General features: G+C 39.0%; 1 long non-coding RNA gene across 1 annotated transcript in view; it reads left to right on the top strand.

Moving 5' to 3' along the window:
• The window catches only part of LOC106508256 (uncharacterized), a 448820-nt gene that overhangs the window by 288821 nt on the left and 138166 nt on the right, over nucleotides 1-21833 (top strand). Inside the window, exons 5-6 of the long non-coding RNA XR_014830950.1 lie at nucleotides 16924-17015; nucleotides 19839-19894. This is a non-coding gene — a long non-coding RNA (uncharacterized LOC106508256). The remainder of the gene's footprint in view (nucleotides 1-16923; nucleotides 17016-19838; nucleotides 19895-21833) is intronic.

Below are 21833 nucleotides of genomic sequence, written 5' to 3'. Positions count from 1 at the left end.
GTTTAGCTTGATGTAGGAGGAATTTAGGGGCATACATGGAGTGGGAGAGCTGTGTCTTGCCTCCCATGGGAATCCAGATATGTGGGGCGGGAATATAACTGCACATCAGAATTCAAACTCCTCCTGGTATTTGGGAATCTGCCTCTTGCTGCTTAATACAGACTGTTCTCACACCCCGGCCTAGAAGGTTCATCTTGGATGCTAAGGGACAAGGCCTCCATGGGACATTCTACTCTGTTGTAGAAGGCTAATCAAGAATGGTCATATTTGTTTTTTGCTTTTTTACTAGCGTGAGGGTACATGAGACCAAGGGCTGGGCTCATTGCACCGTAAAGACCCCATCAGTCTTTTTCTTTGGCCCTCAGCTGCATGAAGAGGTCTTTGTTATCACTGCTGGGACTTGGGAAGCCAAAAGCAAAAGTGACATTGCTGCTTATTAGTTGATCTTAAACCATCACTGTATCTCCCAACTGATCCTGTGGTATTGTTTCTTGGGCTAAAACCTTCCCTTGCTTTTTCAACATTGTCATGGACCTTCTATTCCCTTCCCTCATTCCTACCACTGAGATCATTCTTTCCTACTGTGTGCAGAGGGCTCCAGTATTGGAGGAGCTGTACTAAGCATTCTACATCTATTACAGCTTATATAATATTCACTCAGTCCCTAAGAAAGCAGCAGTATTATAAACTTTCTTTGCAAATAAAGGCATTGAGGCTCAGAAATACCAAGGGACAGGTGGCACGGGAGCAGAAGCAAGCATCTAAGCCAGACCTTGCCTCTAAGCTAACTGGTACCCAAGCATTCGGCACCCTTCCCTCCTAATGGGTAATTCAGCCAATGTTGACTGAATTCCTACTACATTGTGCTAGCCTTGTAAGGACATCATGAAAGATGTAACTCTTTTAAGTCTCCAAAGAAGCTGCCTGGCATCACTTTAAATGCTGATCCAGAGCAAGGGACTTGTAGCCAGCAGGAAATTTGTTTGTGGTCTAAAGTAATGCTCCCACCCTGAGCTGAATCCAGAGGTAGACTTAGATGTGCCATAAATGCTGGTCTTCACATGCATCCAGAATCCTTTCCAAAGGCCCAATGTGCCTCTTTTAAAGATGTAACTGGCCAAAGATGCCTGCGATAGCACTGGGTACAAGGCCTTGGTGGGGGGTGGGATGCCTCTGTTTGCCTGAGCCCAGTCCAGACATGCAATGGCTGTGTCTACACAGAGACATGGTTGAGGGTTTGCATCTAGGCTTGTAGATGACACTAGTGATCCCCAAGTACTATTTGGATGGGTGGGGGGGGGCAACAGAAGACCCCTATTAAAAATATTGCTCTGGGAATGATGGAGTGGGAAGTGATTGTCAAATGAATATAGCGTCTCCTTGGGGGAGATGGAAATGTTTGGAACTAGATCAATCTGATGGTTTTACAATATGGTGAATGTACTAAATACCACTAAAACGTACACTTTAAAATGGTTTATTTTATATTGAATGAATTTCACCTTTATAAAAATAATAAGAAAAGTAAAAAAAAAAAAAAAAGAAAAGAAAGAAAAAGAAATTTCCTCTGCTCATTGCCATAGTGCCTGCAGTGCTATTGTTCAGAGTAGGACTAACCATCCTTTACTACAACCTCCCTCCAGCCCCTGTTCCCATCTGGACCCATTACACAGGACCTTCTGGTTCATCTGAAGCACTGAGCAGGTAGCTTCCAGACCTCCTCCTTTTTCTTATTTTCTCTTCCCTGTGAGAAGAGGTATGCCTTCCCAGATTGATGGAATTGGAGAAAAGAAGTAAATCCTCTCATGTCTTTGTCTTAAGGTCATCCATGGTCCTAGTTAGCAGCTCTGGGTTTATTTTGTTACTTGTTTTACTACATATACGCAAAGGGACCTGAGGCCTTTCTGCTGCCCAGAGCTACCTCCTTCCTCACCAGCTGCTCCCTGAGTCCTCGTCCATCACGAGATCTAAGTGTACCTCTTTCTTCATCTGCGTTCATGCTCTCCTTTGCAGGAGTGCATTGGCCTCATTTCTCTGGGAAGGGCTTTTCTTTAAGGAACATCTTACCACTTCCTCATCCATCTTGAAATTCTCAGTGTTCAACAGCAACCAACAAAAGTGACATGAAACTATTTGTGTAGTAAAAAAATGTAGTTATTGATTTCCTTTACATCAGTTTGCATTTCAAATTCAAGGCAAAAGGCCATTTTTACAGTCAATCACCAGCTGCTTTGGTTACATTTGCCCTTCTAGGCCAATGGACTAAACATTTAGAAGGACAAGTAAGCTCACTCTTGCAAAATCTATCATGTTCAAAATCTGGAACTTCAAAGGAAAACAAAAAGGTCTTTTCACCCCTTTCCTTAGTTCAAGTTGTTTCTTCTTTGGAAGCTAATTTCTAACAGTAATCACAGGAGAAAGGAGGTTTGAGCAATTATGCTGTGAATCTGATCTACAGAGGCAGCCCACTGGGATGCTCTTTTCCTCAGGAGCTATAATTTTGGCCAAAATCATCTGGGAAACTTTCCTCTTCTAATTTATTCTGCCTATGGAGACCTTGTTAATCATGCCAAAAATGCTTCACATTTGTATAGCCATTTTAGATTTTTTCCAAACCCTTGTCACATTAATCATCTCACTTGATCTTCATCAGTCTCTTGAGAGGTGGGTAGAAAAGGGAATGGGATTTATACATTACAGATGAGGAAAGTGAATCCCAGAGAGGTTAAGCAACTTGCCTGAGGTCACACAGCCTTCCAGTCAGAGAGTACCAGGTCTTAAGAACATATTTCCAACCCTCTAGCTTTATACATAGACTGAGTCACAAATGTGGATTGCTGCCCCACTGGTCTGCATCAGAAGCCCAACTGAAAAAGTTCCAAGAAGTGAAGTTCCATCCCTGGACATATTTGGTTCTCCGTTCTCATTAATATTTGACTTGGGCATCACAGTTGTTCTTCTGGAGTTATGGTTATCATGAGGTGACTTGTTGTTCTCTTTGCCACTTGCCTGATGCGTGCAGAAATCAGAGGATGGGGGAGTGACTTGGGTAAATTTTCCTTTGATCTGCTTTAAATGAAACCCTATTTACAAGATACACTTCACTTCTTTTGATGTGCAGCTCACTAATTAGCTCACATCTGAGAGCAGTTTCCCTGGGAGAAAAAAAAAATTAATTAGCTCATTCCATCTCAAAAAGACACAATTCTTGAACTAATTATGGTATTTGAATGATTAATCTCCTTTAAATACACATGTGTTCAGGAATTTTACAGTTAGGAAGAGTATATAATGAGAAAAAAGACAAAGTAAAAAGGGAGAGCAACAAGGTAGATTTCAAGGCAAAAATCTGCCCTTGAAAGCCAGAGAGAAAGTTGGGGATCCTTTATTTTTTCAGGTAGAATATCGTTAATTTGCAAAATTATGGAGTAAGCAATATTTATCTTGAACAAGTCTCAAGTGTCTATTTTTCTCTTCTTTACCTGCCCTGAAGGCCAGTATCTTTATTTATATATATATATGTAATATATATATATAATTATTTTTATAATATATATATCATATATAATTATTTATATATATAATATATATATAATTATTTTTATTTTTTCCATTTTAACTGGTTTACAGTGTTCTGTCAATTTTCTCCTGTACAGCATGGTGACCCAGTTACACATCATGTATAGATTCTTTTTTCTCATATTATCATGCTCCATCATAAGTGACTAGGCATAGTTCCCAGCACTACACAGCAGGATCTCACTGCTTATCCATTCCAAAGGCAATAGTCTGCATCTATTAACCCCAAGCTCCCAATCCATCCCACTCCCTCCCCCTCCCCCTTTGCAACCACAAGTCTATTCTCCAAGTCCATGATTTTCTTTTCTGTGGAAAGGTTCATTTGTGCCATACATTAGATTCCAGATATAAGTGATATCATATGGTGTTTAAACTACTGTGAACTTGTTATCAGAAAAAAAAGATGTGTGGGGGGATTTGTTTAAATTATACTAAATTGCTAAAAACCAATAACAACTGTTTATCTAGCTTTGCTCCTCCCACAATTATTTAGTCTCTAATAGAAAGCTGAAATTGTATCACAACGACTGATCCTCTATTTGTCAAGTTGGCATTATATTCCTTTCTGATTAATTGTTGGTGGCTGTCTGATTCATGTCACAGCTGTATACTATACATTGTGAATAATAATTCTATGACATATCATGATGTCTGCCATGGGAACAAATATTTAGAGTGACCATATATAAATCATGTGTCTACCATCCGTTTATAGCTTGTAGGAGAAAGCAACATTATTTGGCAATGCAGGGAGCCCTCTTCAGGGTTTGTGAAATCGCATTATAAAGGGTATCACCTATTCCACTCAAAAGGTTGGCTGCCACTATAGATTATATTTCCAGTGGGTAAGTGTTTTTCTTCAACATTTATATTGTATATTCCTTGAGCATAGAAACTATTTCTTTTGGTATCTCAAGGGCATGGCTCTTGGTTGGCCCTAAATAAATATTTGTTGAAAAAAGCACAAAGAAGATAACAGTAAGTGTGGAAAGAAATGTGCTACTAAATAACAGTTGAAAGCTGGGTGAAGCTGAAGGAAGGGTGTCATGTAATATACCTGTCATCATCAGGGTTCTCCAGAGAGAGTAAGCCTCTCTCTATCCCTATCATTTCTATTTATTATGAGGAATTGACTCACATAGTCATGGAAGCTGAGAGGCTCCAAGAGCTGCTCTCTGCAAGCTGGAGACTCAGAAAAGCCAGTGGTTGTAATTCAGTCCAAGTCTAAAGGCCTGAGAACCAGAGAAGCTGATGGTGTAAGTCTCAGACGGGGGGAGGAGACCGATGTTCCCCGTCCAGGAGGAACACATTCTCCCTTCCTCTACCTTCGGCTCTAGATTGGATGATGCCCATCTCCCGGGGGAGGGCAGTTTGCTTTACCGAGCCCACTGATTTAAATGCTAATTTCTTTTGGAAACATTCTCATAGACATACCAGGAAATAATGTTTAGCCAAATATCTAGACACCCTGTGATCCAGCCTATCTGACACATAAAATTAACCATCGCAAGACCCCTTAGATGAACTGGTAACTGAAATTAAGCAGATTTTAACTCCAGTCATCCTGGCAGCCAACACAAAATGAGCAACTTTGGGGGTCATAGAGTTCTCATTCTGTAATTTGAAAACCTATGCAGATCCATCTGGAGGGACAACATTTTTCCTGCCACTCGGTCTTAGGAGAAATAGATCATGTGGCTTATCCTTAGTAAAGACCATTGAGTAATAAAATGGCCAGATCTTTGAAAAAGGTTTTGCAGATGATTCAGTAACACTTTTTTTTTTTTTTTTTTTTTTTTTTGTCTTTTTGTCTTTTTGCCATTTCTTGGGCCACTCCAGTGGCATATGGAGGTTCCCAGGCTAGGGGTTGAATCAGAGCTGTAGCCACCGGCCTGCGCCAGAGCCATAGCAACGTGGGATCCGAGCCGTGTCTGCAACCTACACCATGGCTTACGCCCAATGCCGGATCCTTAACCCACTGAGCAAGGCCAGGGATGGAACCCGCAACCTCATGGTTCCTAGTCAGATTCGCCAACCACTGAGCCACAACGGGAACTCCTCAGCAACACTTTTTTAAGTGGAGCTTTTTGTATCAACTCCCTAAGATAGAGTGAAACAGGATGAAATTGTGACCCAGTGAAGCTATTTCTGAAATAATATGGAAAAAAAAAAAGAATATGGTAGGAGGGTTAGCTTTGGAACTCCTGTGAGTGCCCCCACCCCAAGGAAAACTCCAGACTTCTCTGTTAGCCTTTTCCGTGGGTCTCGCTCTAGTACAGATAGTAATCAAGTCACTTATTGACATTAAAATTATTGACACTAAATAGCTGATAATGTCTTCATGCAGAGCTGCAAGGAGTGCCTCTTCCTGCTCACCCCAGCCCCCTCCTAATGGGAGAGAACTGTGAACCTTCACTCCTGGAGGTGGTGGAGTTTTGGAGTGGGCTAGAGGCTTTGCTTGCAAAACCCCACAAGTAAGACATTTCTCTGAAGTCTCATGTGGTATTTTAATATGCATTCATTTTTGCTTTCTACTCCACAATAGCATCTGGTTTAATTCTTAATTTGTATTTCTTACCAAGTAATGCAGTCAAACCCCTGCCCTGCACAACTTCCCTCCAGTTCCTGCCCTTCCCACCACACATCTGTGACTAAAACACACTGTTCACACTGTAAGAAGGTGCATGGGGTTCACCATGGTGACCTTGGGAATAGGTTTATGTAACAATGTATTAAAGTAAACATTTTCACTGAGGCCTCAGATGTTTAAGTCAGTTGAAGAAGACCACAACGCAGACATGGCCTTTGAGAATTGGTTAGGTGACACTTAAATCCCATAATAAGGGTATAAAAGTTTTGGGAGAGATTTGTGGTAAGCATTTATTATTATTATTATTATTATTATTATTATTATTATTATTTTGAGAAAGCCATGCTTAAAGGTATCCAGGGGCTTGACAGCACACAGGAACTGAATCTGGAGGGTAAGAGAAGGGCTGATTAGAGCCATGGGAAGCTGAGGAGAGGTGACTATGCTGGGATTGGCTGGAACTCCCAGAGCCAGAAATCCCCGTGGACCAGACACGGGCCATGAGTGAGGAAAAATATGTGGGCAGTAGGGGAGGATGGGGAAAGAAAGATACTGGTGCCCTTCCTACACCCTCTACCTAGTTGAGGGTGTGTGACAACTATGAGTGAAGTTTGGAGTTTTGAACTTTTGAACTTTTTAGGACCAAGTGAGACTACAGTTCACAATACTTTGTGTTGTATAAAATTAATCAGAAAACCACTCCTCCCCCCAGTAAGAGAAAGAGAAAATAGGAGAATAAAACATGACAGTGTAATGCAGGAGTTAAGATTCTTGGCCTTAGCACAAGTGAAACTTTCTACAGAAAAGAAACTCACGGACTTGTAGAACAGATTTGTGGTTGCCAAGCAGGAAAGAGTGGGATGGACTGGGAGTCTGGGGTTAATAGATGCAAACAATTGCATTTGGAGTGGATAAGCAATGAGATCCTGCTGTATGGCACAGGGAACTGTATCTAGTCATTTGTGATGGGACATGATGGAGGATAATGTGAGAATAACAATACACACACATATATGTATGATTGGGTCACTTTGATGTGCAGTAGAAATTGATAGAACACTATCAATCAACTATAACGGAAAAAAATTAAAATCATATAAAAAAAGTTTGTAGCTCCCATCGTGTTGCAGTGGTTAATGAACCTGACTAGTATCCAAGAGGACTAAAGTTCCATCCCTGGCCTTGCTCACTGGGTTGAGGATCCAGTGCTGCTGTGAGCTGTGGTGTAGGTTGCAGATGCAGCTTGGATCCCTTGTTGCTGTGGTTGTGGCTCTAATTCAACCCCTAGCCTGGGAACTTCCATATGCTGTGGGTGTGGCACGAAAAAAAGATAGAAGACAAAAAAAAAAAAAAAAAAAACAAACAGATTCTTGGCCTTACGATGTTATATACTCTTGGATAGTATATTTATATTAAAAGAGGAGCAGATAAAAGAGGAAGCTTACTACCCGTTGGATTAATTCCAAAGAGTGGTATTTCAGGCCCCACGCACCTGGCTGGTCAGGAGGATATTTGGTTTCTGGTTCCTCAGATTATACCAAACTACCATTTATAACAATAATGGTGTCTGTGGGTGCCCTGTTGTGGCTCAGCAGTAAAGAACGCAGCTAGAATCCATGAGGATGTGGGTTCAATCCCTGATCTTGCTCAGTGGGTTAAGGATCCTGTGTTCCCAAAAGCTGTGGTATAGGTTGCAGATGAGGCTTGGATCCCACATTGTCCTGACTGTAGGCCCGTCCTGTCCTGATGTAGGCCTGGCAGCTGCAGCTCCAATTTGACTCCTAGACTGGGAATTTCCATATGAGGTAGGTGTGGCCCTAAAAAGCAAAAAACAAACAAACAGACAAAAAGTGATGTCTATGATGTGTAGCTAGTATTTGGTCCTAGAAAAATAAGAAGATCCAATCTAGACAAAGGGATGCTCATAACAATAGATGTAATCATTTACTGAGAGGTCACCAGGAGCACTGTAGTTTTCTTACAATAAAACCCAAGGTGGGTAATTTATATCATTTTATAGAAGAGGAAAGTGAGGCTCAGAGAGGTTAAGCAACTTCCTCTAAGTCCCACCAGCAGGAAGCAGCAGTGCCAGGATTTGAATGAGGTTTTGGTTACTTTAACCACTACTCCCTGCTGATCTGCTTTCCCAGTCCAACCACGGCCGTAGGGGTTTTATTGTGCTTTTTCATCTCTATTCTCTTCTTCATCCTCCTCCTTCTCTCCCAGATGATGAAATTTCATTCCCAGCTAAACTCAAGTCACTTCTCCCCATTGTCACTGAGGACACTTGAACAGAGTCTCAACAATGTTTTGCCAGTGAACTTCTCTGGCTCCCCAGGAATCTTAGCCAAATCCTGCAAAAGGCTGGGCAGGCAAAAAACCAAAGATAGAAAGTGAGTTCCCAGTCCTTGTGCAGTCATGTCAGAGTTCTGTCAACATGGGTTAGGTTGAGGTTGAAGAGGAATCTATCTGAAGGTTCCAAGAAAATATCACAGTTGGAGTTTGTAGGATAAAACTCAAATGCCACCGTATCATTAATTTGTCCACTCCTTCTGGCTATACTGAGAAAGCATTTATCTGTTTAGTATCCACCACAGTAAAGCAGTTTGCCCTTGGAAAGTGGGTCAGCAGTGTCTTGCTTCCTTCTTTCAGGGCAATGCTGGAGCACACCCATTCAAAGCTGCAGGAGTGCCCCCATAGCAATTGCAGGACACACTCAAAACAGCTGAGCCCCATTAATACAGTCTCTGTGGGCATTATTTCTTGCTCATTCTTCCCTGACTGCTTAATTATTTTTCTTAGGCTTCTATGGTGGAACTTAAAAGAGAGTATTAACACAGCCAATATAATCAACAATTCGGCAGACCTCGTGCTAAAGCAGCATTAGGTTCAAATGACATTTTTTGATGAACAGTGTCGGGTCTCTGAGTTACACAGGACTCTTCCCAGAATGAGCTTCTTGACCTGGGAGGAAGCCAGAAGAGCACTTTTTGACTGGATCTTCTTGTGAACTCTGCCCTTGGATGTACATTTGAAAGAAGATGATAGAAATTCCTCTCTGCAGGCAACTGATCTGATCCCTGATTAAAACATATTCAACCCTGAAATTAGTAGAGATCAGTGAAAAGAAATGAATGATGGCTTGATCCTGAATGCTAGAGCTTCTTGACTAAGAGGCAAGAGCCAGAGCAGGAAGAGGTAACAATGAATCATTGCCAAAGCAGGAAAGGAGGCCTCAAAGAAATTCATCCACAAAGTCTTTCATTGATCCATTGATTTCTAAAAAATATTTATTTAGCACCTAGTAGGTTTGGCATTGCTTAAAATAATAAAATGGATGATAACAACAATAGAAAACACTTTCTGAGCATGTTATGTCTTCGTTAGTTTGGACTGCTATAATGCAATACCATAGAATGAGTGACAACATTTATTTCTCATGATTTTTGAGGCTGGCAGTCTGGGATCAGTGTACCAGTATGGTTGGGTTCTTGGTGGAAGGTTCTCTTACTGGTTATGTCCTCAGATGGCTTTCCTTGGTGCATGCACACCATACAGGGGTCTCATGTCTTTCCCTCTTTTTGTAAGAGATCCCATGTCTGTTTCTCTTTTTACTAATCCCATGATGGGGGCCTTACCCTCATAACCTTATCTAAACCTCACTGCCTTCTAAAGGTCCCACCTCTCAATGCTATCACATTGAGGATTAGGGCTTCAGGATAGGAATTTGGGGGTGGGATGGGACACAACATTCAGACTATAGCAGTCTAACTATGGGCTGGGCTCTGGATAACTATTTTAAATGTATTGTTATATAATCTGCCTAACCCAGCCTTATCATGTAAATACTACTGATATCCTCATTTTTTTTTTTTTTTTTACTTAGAACAACAGAAACTTATTATCTCACAGTTCTAGGGGCTAAAAGTCTGAAGTTAAGGTGTTGCCAGGGTTGCCAAAGTCTCAAAGAGAATTCTCCCTTGCCTCTCCCAACTTCTGGTGGCTGCTACATTCTTGGCTTATAGCAGCATAGCTCTCATTTCTGCCTCTATCTTCACCTGACCTTCATTTGTGTGTCTTCATATGACCTTCTTAAATAATACCAGTCGTTGGATTTAGGGCCTTCTCTAATCCAGTATGAAAGCTTCCGAACTGATTATTTCCCAAGAAGTTTTCATTCTGAGGTTCCAGGTATATAGGAGTTTTTTTTTGGAGGACATTATTCAACCTAATGCAGTAATCAATAAAATATTTGGTTATTATTTTACCAAATAATCATTAGATATAAGATTTTACTGAGAGTAAAAAAAAAAAATGTGTAATACTGGCCACAAAAAAAGACTTGCTCATTAATATCCTCATTTTTATAGGTGAAAATTTTGAAACCAGAGAGATTAAGGAGGGTAATTAAGGTCACACAACCAGTAAATGCTAATACAGGACAGGAACCTCACCACGCTCTTTACCATCTTTCAGTCCTGCCCTAAAGGACAGAAGCTTAGGCAGATGAATAGAATGAAAGCATAAACCAAGAAGGAAACTACAAATAGAACTTTTGCTTCCAACAGTATTTTAGACAGTATACTCTCAAAGGCCCCTGTGTCAGTAATCTATTGTTTCGTAATATTCCAAGATTTAGCAACTTCAAACAGATGAACAGCGATTTATATTTGTCATAATGCTGTGGGATGGTTGGACTCAGCTGGGCACTTCTGCTCCACATAGTAACTTATGTAGCTCACATAGCTAGAAGCTCAGCTGGGTTTGAAACTTCTATGATGGCTCCTCCATCTCACCATGTGGCCTCTCCAGCAGTTTAGCCTGAACTTCTTAGGTGGTAGACCTGGGCTTCCAAGAGAGCAAAAGCAGAAGCTTTCTGCCCTCTTAAAGCTGAGGCCTAGACCTGGCAGTGTCAATTATGCAGCATTCCATTGGCTAAAGCCAATCACTGGTCAGTCCAGATCTAAGGGCAGAAATACAATCCACCTCGCATAAAAGCAGCGTGCATGTGTTGGGATAGAAGGAACTATTTATGGTGTCCATTTGTGAGTTGTGAGCCTGCAAGATTGGGGAGCTGAACTTGAGACATTTTCTTTAAGTTGGGCCCTTCAGAGGGAAATAAAGTGGTTGCAGGTCAGGAATGCTTCCTAATTTCCTGAAGAAGCAGATGCAAATCCTTTCTGGAGAAAAGCACCCTCAATATACTCCAGCAAGAGCCTCATTAAGTTGAAGTGAGTATGAGTGCACAATTTTAAAAATCACCAAAAACACGAGAAATAAGCCACCATGAGTAAAAAGGAATTAAAAAAAAAAAACATTAAATTTAATTTTAATGGGATCCCTCAAGGGCTTCAGATTTTGAAATTATCATATACAGGATATATGTATGAAATATATTTTTAAATGAAATATTTTTATTTGATGAATTAACTATCAACATGACCCAGCCAATATGAAAAAGGGAACCTTTTAGAAATTATAAATATAATTATTGTTATTAAGTCAATGCTAGGGTTAAATAGCATAATAAGTATAGCTTGAAAAACAATAAGTAAACTAGAGGATGGAACGGAAGAAATTACCAATACACCACTGAGAGGCAAGGAGATGGAAAGTATGAGTGATTAAAAGACATGGAGAATAAAATGAGAAAATAGCATTGCTTGCATTGTTTAATAGAGACCCTGGAGAAGAGAATAGATGAGAAGATTATTCATAAAGGTAATGTCTGAGGATTTTCCAGAACTGAAAACCCACCTGAGTCTACCAATGCAGGAAGCACAGTGTATAATAAGTAGGATAAATAAAAAGAAACACATGTCTACTGCACTGTCATGAAGCTGAAGAAAAAATCAAAGACAGAAAATAATCTTAAAAGTAGCCAGAGAAACACATGCCCCTCCCATAAAGATGGCTATCAATTTTTCAATAGTAACAATGGGTATGAAATGACAGGAAAACAATCTTCAAAGTGCTGAGAGAAAATACCGTCAAACTAAAATTGTGTGCTCTGGAACACTACCTTTCAAGAATGGAAAAAATAAAAAATATTTTCAGATAAACTGGGGGACGTTACCTCTGGCACATCCTCCTCACAGAACTTTTGTGGTCTTTCCAAGGAGGAGAAAAATGATCCCATTTATCATAAAAACATTAGCAGAGAAGATAAAGGAATTTCTTTAGCCAAATTAAGAATCCTTATCAGAACTCCCACTCCAACCTCATTCTTAGTGTTGATATATTAACAACATTCTCTTGAAAATGAGGAACCAGGTAATGAGCCTGTTACAGGCTGGGCTCCACGGGAAGCAGACAAAATGCAGTTTGCTGAGTTCTCCTGAGATGGTTATACGTAGAAAGAAGAAGGAGAAGGCTGGCTTAAGCAGAGGGAGAAATTGAGCTACACAACATTTCTAATGAAGACCTCGACCAAACTCACAGAGTTCTGGAGCCAAGAAAGCCCTTTATAACTATACCCAGTTGGGACAAAGAGCCTAGGCCTTTCCCCCTCTTGTCTATTAGAAATTGAATGAGGGTTGGTCCTGGGAGGAAGCATACCTTGAGTGGGACCAGCTTTCTTCAAATAGACTGATCCCGAGAAAGGACTTAAAAGTGAAGGGCATCTTCTAGCAGCACTCCCAGCAGCACTCTGTGAGAATGAATGTTTGATTCTTGAAGGGTTATCTTAGTAGTATATTATGTCATCCACCACATATGGCCATTAACACAATTTCTCTTCAATATTGTCTGGAATTTTTCCAAAGAGGATATGCAGATGGCCAATAGGCACATGAAAAAATGTTTGACATCACTAATTATTAGGGAAATATATATCAAAACTATAATGAGCTATCACCTCACACCCATAAGAATGGCTATTTTTTAAAAGGCAAGAAATGACAAGTATTGATGAGGATGAGGAGAAAAGGAAACTCATACACTGTTGGCAGGAATGTTCCTTGGAGCAGCCATAATGGAAAACAGTATTAAAATTCTTCAAAAAATTAAGAATAGAACTACCATATGATCTAGCTATTCCACTGTTGGGTATTTGTCTGAAGATTATAAAACACTAATTTGAAACATTAATTACTTTAGGTTCATTTCAGCATTATTGCCAATATCCAAGATATGAAAACAATCTAAATGCCCAACAAAAGATGAACAGATAAAGAAGATATGGCTCATGTATATATGTATGTATGTACACACATGTACACATCCCTGCATACCTACTTATACACACACACAATATGTAATATTACTCAGCCATGAAGAATAACAAAATCTTGCCATTTGTGACAACATGGGTAGACCTAGAAGGTGTTATGCTAAGTGAAATAATTCAGGTAGAAAAAAGACAAATGCCATATTATTTTACTCATACATGAATTATAAAAAAAAAGTTAACCAAAATAAATAAATAAATGAACAAACCAAACAGAAACAAAGATGTAGATACAGAGAACAGAGTAGTGGTTACTGGAGGGGAAGGGGACAGGGAGGACAGGGCAAAATGGGTAAAGGGAGTCACGTGTATAGTAATGGGTACAAACTACATGCTGGTGGTGAACATGCTGCAGTATATACAGAAGTCAAAACATATTGCTTTTACATATGAATCTTAAAATACATATATATTGTCTAGTCATCCAACCAATGCAGTAAGACAAGAAAAAAAATCTGAAGAGTTAAAAGGATTAGAAAAATTTCCAGTATTTATGGATAAAATAATTACCTAAAAAGCTCAAAATAATCTACAGGAATATTATTAAAATGAACAAATGATTAAGAAAGTGGCAGGATCAGCAGGTTAAGGACCCAGTGTTGTCTCTATGAGGATGCAAGTTCGATCCCTGGCCTCACTTAGTGGGTTAACAATCTGGCGTTGCCACAGGCTGCATGGTAGGTCGCAGATGTGGCTCAGATCTAGTATTGCCATGGCTGGGGTGTAGGCCTCAGCTGCAGCTCTAATTCAACCCCTAGCCTGGGAACTTCCATATGCCACAGGTACAGAAAAGGGAAGTAAATAAAAAATAAAAAGAAAGTGGCTGGGCATGAGATTAAAATGTAAAAATCATTTGCTTTCCTAATCACTAGCCAAAACAGATAGAATTCTTATATCCAATAGCAGTTTCATGGACAAATTGTTTTATAATTATGCTTTGCAAATTGTACATATATTGCAGGTACTCTTTTGTATGTATCAAGCATTTTGAAATTAAAAAAAAAATTTTTTCTTTTTTGGCCACCCCCAAGGCATATGGAAGTTCCTGGGCCAGGGATAAAATCTGAGCTAAAGCTGTGCAGCAATGCTGGATCCTTAACCCACTGCACCTGGGCCAAGGACTGAACCAGTGCCTTCACAGAGATAAGGCAGATCATTAACGCACTGTGCCACAGGAGGAACTCCTGAAAATCTTTTTAAAGAAAGAAAACCTTGCATCATGAGAGATAATGGATATGTGTCACGTGGAAAGACTAGAAAAGGCTTTATGGAGAAGATAGATGGGAAACTGGCTTTGCATTACAAATAGGACTTGAGGAACAATGAAACTAGTTGAATGGCAAGTGACTGAAAAGAATGTCAAAGACTGTCTCTCGCCACCCAGCCTAGTGATAAGGCAGTACTTAGAATTTTCTTAGGACAAAAGTGCAACCTTTTTCAAAATGAGGAGAAAAACTTGCCCTCGCTTCTGCCTGTGAGAGCTGTGGAGCTTGGTGAATTGTTGGCTGGAGATACAAAAGAAGGAATGCAGAGGCTGCCCAGTATGACCACATTAATACCTTAGACCTGAGCCCAGGCTTAGGTACCAGGAAAAGTTCTAAATTTCTAGAATTTGACCAGAACAAAGCTTCTCACTACCATATACAGCATGACCACAAAACCAATTCTTTGGGAATGTTGTCGTATTTCATAGATACAAGTTTAGTGAGTTGACATCTAATGTTTTTTGCCTACCTGATGAAAGTCATCTACTTTTCTTTAAGACACTACACCTGAATTTTGCTTAGGAGAATAACCCCTCCTAAGTTTCAGCCCCTGTAATTTAGAAGGGTTTTCTCCCATAACCTCCAAGGATGGACAGTTGACCTAGGTCTGGACAATTAAGTCATTTCTTTTCAGTTGGCCATAGTGAAGCTTCAGAGGTAGGCACTGGATGTAAGCCAGACCTGAAATACACAGTTCTAGGTTTTTAACTAGGACCGAGGGGAGAGAGAATCATTTTTCCTATGGGGGGTTGCTGAACCCATAGGATCTAGGTCTGGTACTGATGGGGGCCGTGTTGTCACCATGGAAGGACAGATTGCTGAAGAACAGAGTGAAAGCAGAGCCAATAGTGGGAGAGGAAGAGTTCCCTGGTAATGAGTACTCTGTTACTTACACTGAAAGAGGCTTAACTTATGGTTTGAGAATGTCCTTCAGTGTTGGACTGGGAAAAGCAGTGTGGTGGAAAAATCAGAGAGACGTGACTCAGGTTTTCCTCTAGAACAGAAACGTTAGTAGCACCCTAGAAAAATTAATTAACATCCTGTGCCTAAATTTTCTTATCTGTAAAATGGAGATTAATAATAGTACATATCCCCTACATTGTCAAGATTAAATGTGATAACACAGTACATGACACACAGAAAATACACAGTAAATATCTACTATTTTTCCTATTAGCATTTTACATACTGCCTTCGCTACACTCTGCTGCTCTGCTATTTGCCTTCCTTTCCTTTCTCCCTATGAAATTATTTATTTTGAATCTACTAGTAGGGAGAAAGAGATTGAGATTATTCATCTAGTCTCCAGGACAAATAAAAGCAATTTAAGCCTGAAACAAAGCAAGAAAATGGAATTTCTTGTCAAGGAAGATGTGAGCAATGACTGGTTAGCAGATGACAGCCCTATGGGCTTTCTTTGACACTGTCAGTCAAGCTTCACTTCATGTTAAGCTGACTATTACTACTGCAGAGAACTTGTCTGGGAAGTTGAGGAGGGTTAACAAACCTTACCCTGTGGCCCCTGCGGTTACGTGGAAACCTAATGCTTGTCACGTTGGATGTGTCCAGATGTGGTCCAGGTCACCTAAATCCTATATGTCATGAAGAAGCTGGAGCTTTAGGATAGCAGTGTCACATAAATGCTCCTATTTTCCAAAAGAGGATGAGAGCTCCTAGAATCCCCAAAACACAGATCGCTTGAATGGAGGAGACCGGTCCAGACAATTCTCCATTTTCAAATCAGAGCCCAAAGTAAGTAGCCTAAGGTCCCTCATCATCCAGTTAAAATTACAAACCTCTTTGTAGTACTTTTCTCTGCTGGAATCAGGAAGAAATGTGCACCCAGGTTTGTAAATCAGTCTTAACTAATATTCCACTTCCAAACAGTTGGCCTTTGAAGCAGCACTGCTTTGTAAAAGGTTCCCAGTCTGCTTTAGAAGAAAATAGTGTAGTAATCCATTAGCAATCCATGGAAAACAGTCAGGAGAAGTCCTGTTGGCTACAAGTTTGCTGACCTTTAAGAGTGGGCCAACAGGTGGTTTTAACAGGGGCGGGAGTTGGAAAGTTCAGCTAGCTCTCCTTCCTGGACAGGCCCTGTTATTTCCATTTATCTCATCATGTATTTGATTTTGCATGTTGTCAGAATGATTGTGACTCATCACTCCAGGTTACTCCCCATCGTCCCTGAGATAAGAAGATAAATTGTAGAGTATTACAACTGGGCCAGCTAGATAACAGCTTTTTTGTTTTTCCTTTTACAGAGGGGTGGTCTCCTGTCCCAACAGATATCCCCAGTGCATGAGACTAGCCTGCTGCAGAAGCCTATTGTTGCCTTTTCTTTGACTTCTTTGAGGTAAAGATATCATTGATTCTGAAATATAGGAGAGGCTTCTGGGACCGTCTGGTAAAATCTGATTTTATAGATGAGGAAACTGAGGCCCAAAGGAAGGAAATGGTTGGTATGAAGTTACAGAGGGAAATGCAGGCTGCCAGTCTTTCTGCAACATTATTTTCATTTACTTTATTCTTTCTCCAACTTTATCTCCCCAGTTATGGTCATCAAACTTCCCAAAAGGAATTTTTTGAAAAATAGCAAATAAATTAACAGCATGTGTCACATTGCACCCTTAGCAGAAGGAGGTAACGTAAATACATCATGACCATGACCAGCTTATATCTCAAAGGCAAGCAACAGAAAGTGACAGACTTGAAATGGTGCTGATAGTAATATTTTACTAAGAAGTGTGTCCCATTTCCTACCTCACATCAGAAATAGTTCTAAGATCCAGAATGTAACACATTCCTTTATCTGTAATATCTGCTGAAGATAGTATCTGAATAACATATTGATAATTGCGCATTTTGATAATTTTGAAAGTTTTGATTGTTTTGCATTTAAACAAATATGTACTGAGCCCCTACTCTGGGCCAGGCATGTTGCTGGGTGTTCGTAAGACACAGATGAATTAAGCACAATCTCAGATTTGAAAAGCTCACTATCTGGTTGGGAAGACAAGTAGACTAAAAAAAAAATGCAGTGAAGGATGAAGGAAATTATGTGTACGGAAGGCACAGTAATGGCACAGAGGAAGGGAAGATTAACTTTGGAAGACAGCAGGGAAGTTTTTACAGAAATAACATCCAAGCTAGGCTTTGAAGGATAAAGAAGAGTTTTTTAAATAGCTCTTGTCCACTGATCCACTTAAAACAGCATACCCAGGACATGCCAATCAGTCTTTTAGGTACTGGAGGTTGAGATACATTAGATAGAGTCCCTGACCTCTCAGAATTTATAGACTAGACAAGAGGCAAATATATAAACAAAGAATTACATTGCAGTATATTAAGAGCAAGAATCATTGAGAGAACCCAGGACAGTCATAAGGAAAAGCCATGTTGTGGAAAGAACTTGGTGGGTATTTTCCTTCTGTTTGTAATGCTCCTTTTCAGCAATTACTTATGGATCATCTTGACAGCAATGGTATATCAACAGGAAAATAACTATTTGCAAGAGAATTAATGAGAAGATAAGGAAACATGAAAAAGTGATAGAAACCTAGCTGTCAACTTCCATTTAACAAAAATTTTTAAGCCCCTACCATGTGCTAGGCACCATACTAATTTGTGGGCCTATAAGAGAGAAAAGTATGACGTGGCCGTAAAATCAAGGGATTAATGGCGTGGGTAATGGAGTAGGCCAGCCTATGTTCAATTCCCAATTTCCCACCACACTAGCTATGAGATTTCAGACTCATCGAATCTCTCTGTACTTTAGTTTCCTCATCTATAAGTGGATGACAAAATAACTGGTTATTGTGATATTAAAAATAATAAAACAGGAGTTCCTGTTGTGGCTCAGCAGATTAAGAACCTAACATAGTGTCCCTGAGAATGTAGGTTCAATCCCTGGCCTCACTCAATGGATTAAGGATCCAGCCTTCCTGCAAGCTGTAGCATAGGTTGCAGATGTGGCTCAGATCTGTTATTGCTGTGGCTGTGGTGTAGGCCTGCAGCTGCAGCTCCAATTCAACCCCTAACCGGGGAACTTCCATATGCTGCAGGTACAGCCTTAAAAAGAAAAAAATAATAATAATAAGCAAAAGAATCAACTTAGTCCTGGGCACATGGTAAGTGTTCTGTAAAAGTGTTAGCCATTGAAGAAGATGAGGAAAAAGAGGAGGAAGATGGTAAATAGATGCTGAATTTGAAGGGCTTTGTAACAAATTTAGACTTCCCCTTCAGCCACTGAAGCCATTAAAAGATACTGTGAAATTGGATTGTTACGATCATTATACAACTACAGATGTGATAAATTCATTTGAGTAATAAAAAAATAAAAACTAAAAAAAAAGATTTTAATCCAAGAGCAAGAAGTGACATGATCAAATTAAATTTTAAAAATATACTTATGAAATAAATTATAAATATACACAAAAGCAGAGAAAGTACCATAATATATTCTCATATACATATCACTCAGATTCCACAAATGTCTAGACTTTGCATCATTTGCTTCATCTATCATTTTTTCCTCTGCTTAAGAATTTTAAAGTATTATAAAGCAAATCATCACAGACATAACTTCATACTTACATACCTATGAATTTATCTTTTAAAAATATGGATATTTTCCTACAAGACTACCATGCTATTATCATTCTTAACACTATTAATCCTACGGTGTTATCTAACACACATTCTACATTCAAATTTCTCTAGTTGTCTTAAATAACTTCATAGTTGATTGAAATCAGGATCTAAACAGTGCCCACATATTACATTCAGTTGGTCTTTTTAATTATTTTCCCATACCACAGTTTGTTTGTTTGTTTGTTTTTAAAGAATTAGATTTCTCTTTTTGCTTATTTATGGTGTCATTTAACTTGTTCCTCTATACCGGTTTTCCTATAAATTGGAAGTTAACTCTAAAAGCTTAATTATATTTGGGTTCAGCAGATTTTGTCAGGAATATTTCATCATTGTAAGTTTTTCAACAAAAATGTTCAGGTCTCCTTCTGGATGTATGATTGAATAGCATTTCCCTGCCGCATTAAAATAAGCTGTAATCATGTGACTTGTTTTTGTTAATTAAATAAGGGTGGAAGCAAAATGTCTATTCCTGGGAAGAGCTCTAAGAGCCAGTGTATGATTTGCCTTGTTCCTTTCCCTCTGCCAGTGTGATCATGGAAAGGCATGTTGAGATGCACTTCTACCAGCCTGGGCCCATGTAAGGTAAGTAGCCACAGATATTTATGCATATTTGTTATTTCAACATAGTCTTGTCCATTTTCACTAATATATTGCATCAAATCATAAGGTACATAGTATCTAGTTGTCCCACTTTCAGTAATTAGTTGGTATATTCACTCTCTTCAAGCATTAATGAGACGTTCTTCAGGATAGTTCATATACTAGGCTATAAAATGAGTCTCAGTAAATCGAAAGGATTGAAATAACAGAAAGTATGTTTTTCAACCAGAACAGAATTGAATTAGAAATCAACAGCAGGAAGAAATTTGAGACCACAAATATTTGAAAATTAAACAATACATTTCTAAATAACACATGGTCAAAGTAGAAACCACAAGAGAAATTTGAACTGAATTATAATAAAAACATAACATACCAAAATGTATGCGATGCAACTAAAGCAGTGATAAGAGGGAAATATGTAGCTTTATAAATGCCTCTGTTAAAAAAAAAATCTTAAATCAATAACTGAGTCTTCCACCTTAAGAATCTAAAAAGCCAAGAAAACACAAAGTAAGAAGAAAGGAAGTAATAAAGATTAGAGTAGAAATCAGTGGATTATACCACAAAAAGTTAAGAATGTCAATAAAATCATAAAATGAATGTCTGAAAAGACCATCAAAATTGAAAAACCTTTAGCCTAAGGAAAAGAGACATTCATCAAAATCAAGAATGAAAGAGAGGATATCACCATTACCACCACATAAATTACAAAGATAAGGGAAAACCATGAATATCTTTATACCAACAAATAGACAACTTAGATGAAAATACTTTTAAATCCCCAGAAAAACACAAATTACCAAAACTGACCCAAGAAGAAATAGAAAATCTGAATCTATCCACAGCAAGTAAAGAAATTGAATTAGTAACTAGAAATCTTCCCACCAAAAAAGCCTAAGCCTAGATGGCTTCATTGGTGAATTCTGTCAAACATTTAGAGATATAATAGCAACCCTTCACAAATTTTTTTGTGGGACTAGTATTACTTTTGATAGCAAAGCCAAAGACATAACACAAATGAAAAATACAAGGCTGTATCCCCAGTATAGACATAAAAATTCTCAACAAAATGTCAGCAAGCCAAATCCATTGTCATAAAAAGATCAGACATCATAGTTAAGTGAGAATTATCCAGGAAAGCAAAGTTGGTTTAGCATTCAAGGGGATGGATGCTTCATCCCTCCATTGTAAGTTTCCTTCTCAGTTTTTAATGATTTCATCCACTGATGATCATTGTCTAAATCAATTATTTCATTAAGAATTGCAGAATGAGGAGTTCCTGTCATGGCTCAGCAAGTAACAAACCCAACTAGCATCCATGAGGATGCAAGTTCAATCTCTGGCCTTATTCAGTTGGTTAAGGATCGGACATTGCCATGAGCTGTGGTGTAGGTTGCAGACACAGCTTGAATCTCGTGTTACTGTGGCTGCGGTGTAGGCTGGTGGCTGCAGCTCTGATTGTACCCCTAGCCTGAGAACCTACATATGCTGCAGGTGCAGCCCTAAAAAAAGACAAAAAAAAAAAAAAAAAGAATTGCAGAATGATGAGTCTCTAATGCTCTCCTTCCTAACACATTTATTAGTTAGACTCCCTCTGTGAAATATAAAAATTTCCCTCAGCAACTAGGGCTATTATGCTATTTGGAATACAGTTCACCCAGGAAAGGTGGGATATATATTTTGTTTTTTTCCCTTTAATTGCAAGTTTGCAGAGTAGGGTGTTGGTGATCTAGTTATTTCTAATAGTGTCCAATGACATAATTTTCTATTTTTCTCCTTTCCTTTTCTTTTCACATTCTATTTTTTGAGTATCATTATGAATTTATGGTTTTTATAGATTCAATGTATTTTAATAAATTTTAGTCATTATTCTTTTGATGCATAGATTGTCCTGTTTTAGCCAATGGAAAGTCCCTCA

The sequence above is a fragment of the Sus scrofa genome, chromosome 16 (assembly GCF_054392235.1).
Source record: "Sus scrofa isolate SSC_HxYL_T2T_F1_AM1 chromosome 16, Sscrofa_HxYL_maternal_Yorkshire_Landrace_v2.0, whole genome shotgun sequence".
NCBI lineage: Eukaryota > Metazoa > Chordata > Mammalia > Artiodactyla > Suidae > Sus > Sus scrofa.
This window is presented reverse-complemented; position numbering and strand designations above follow the sequence as displayed.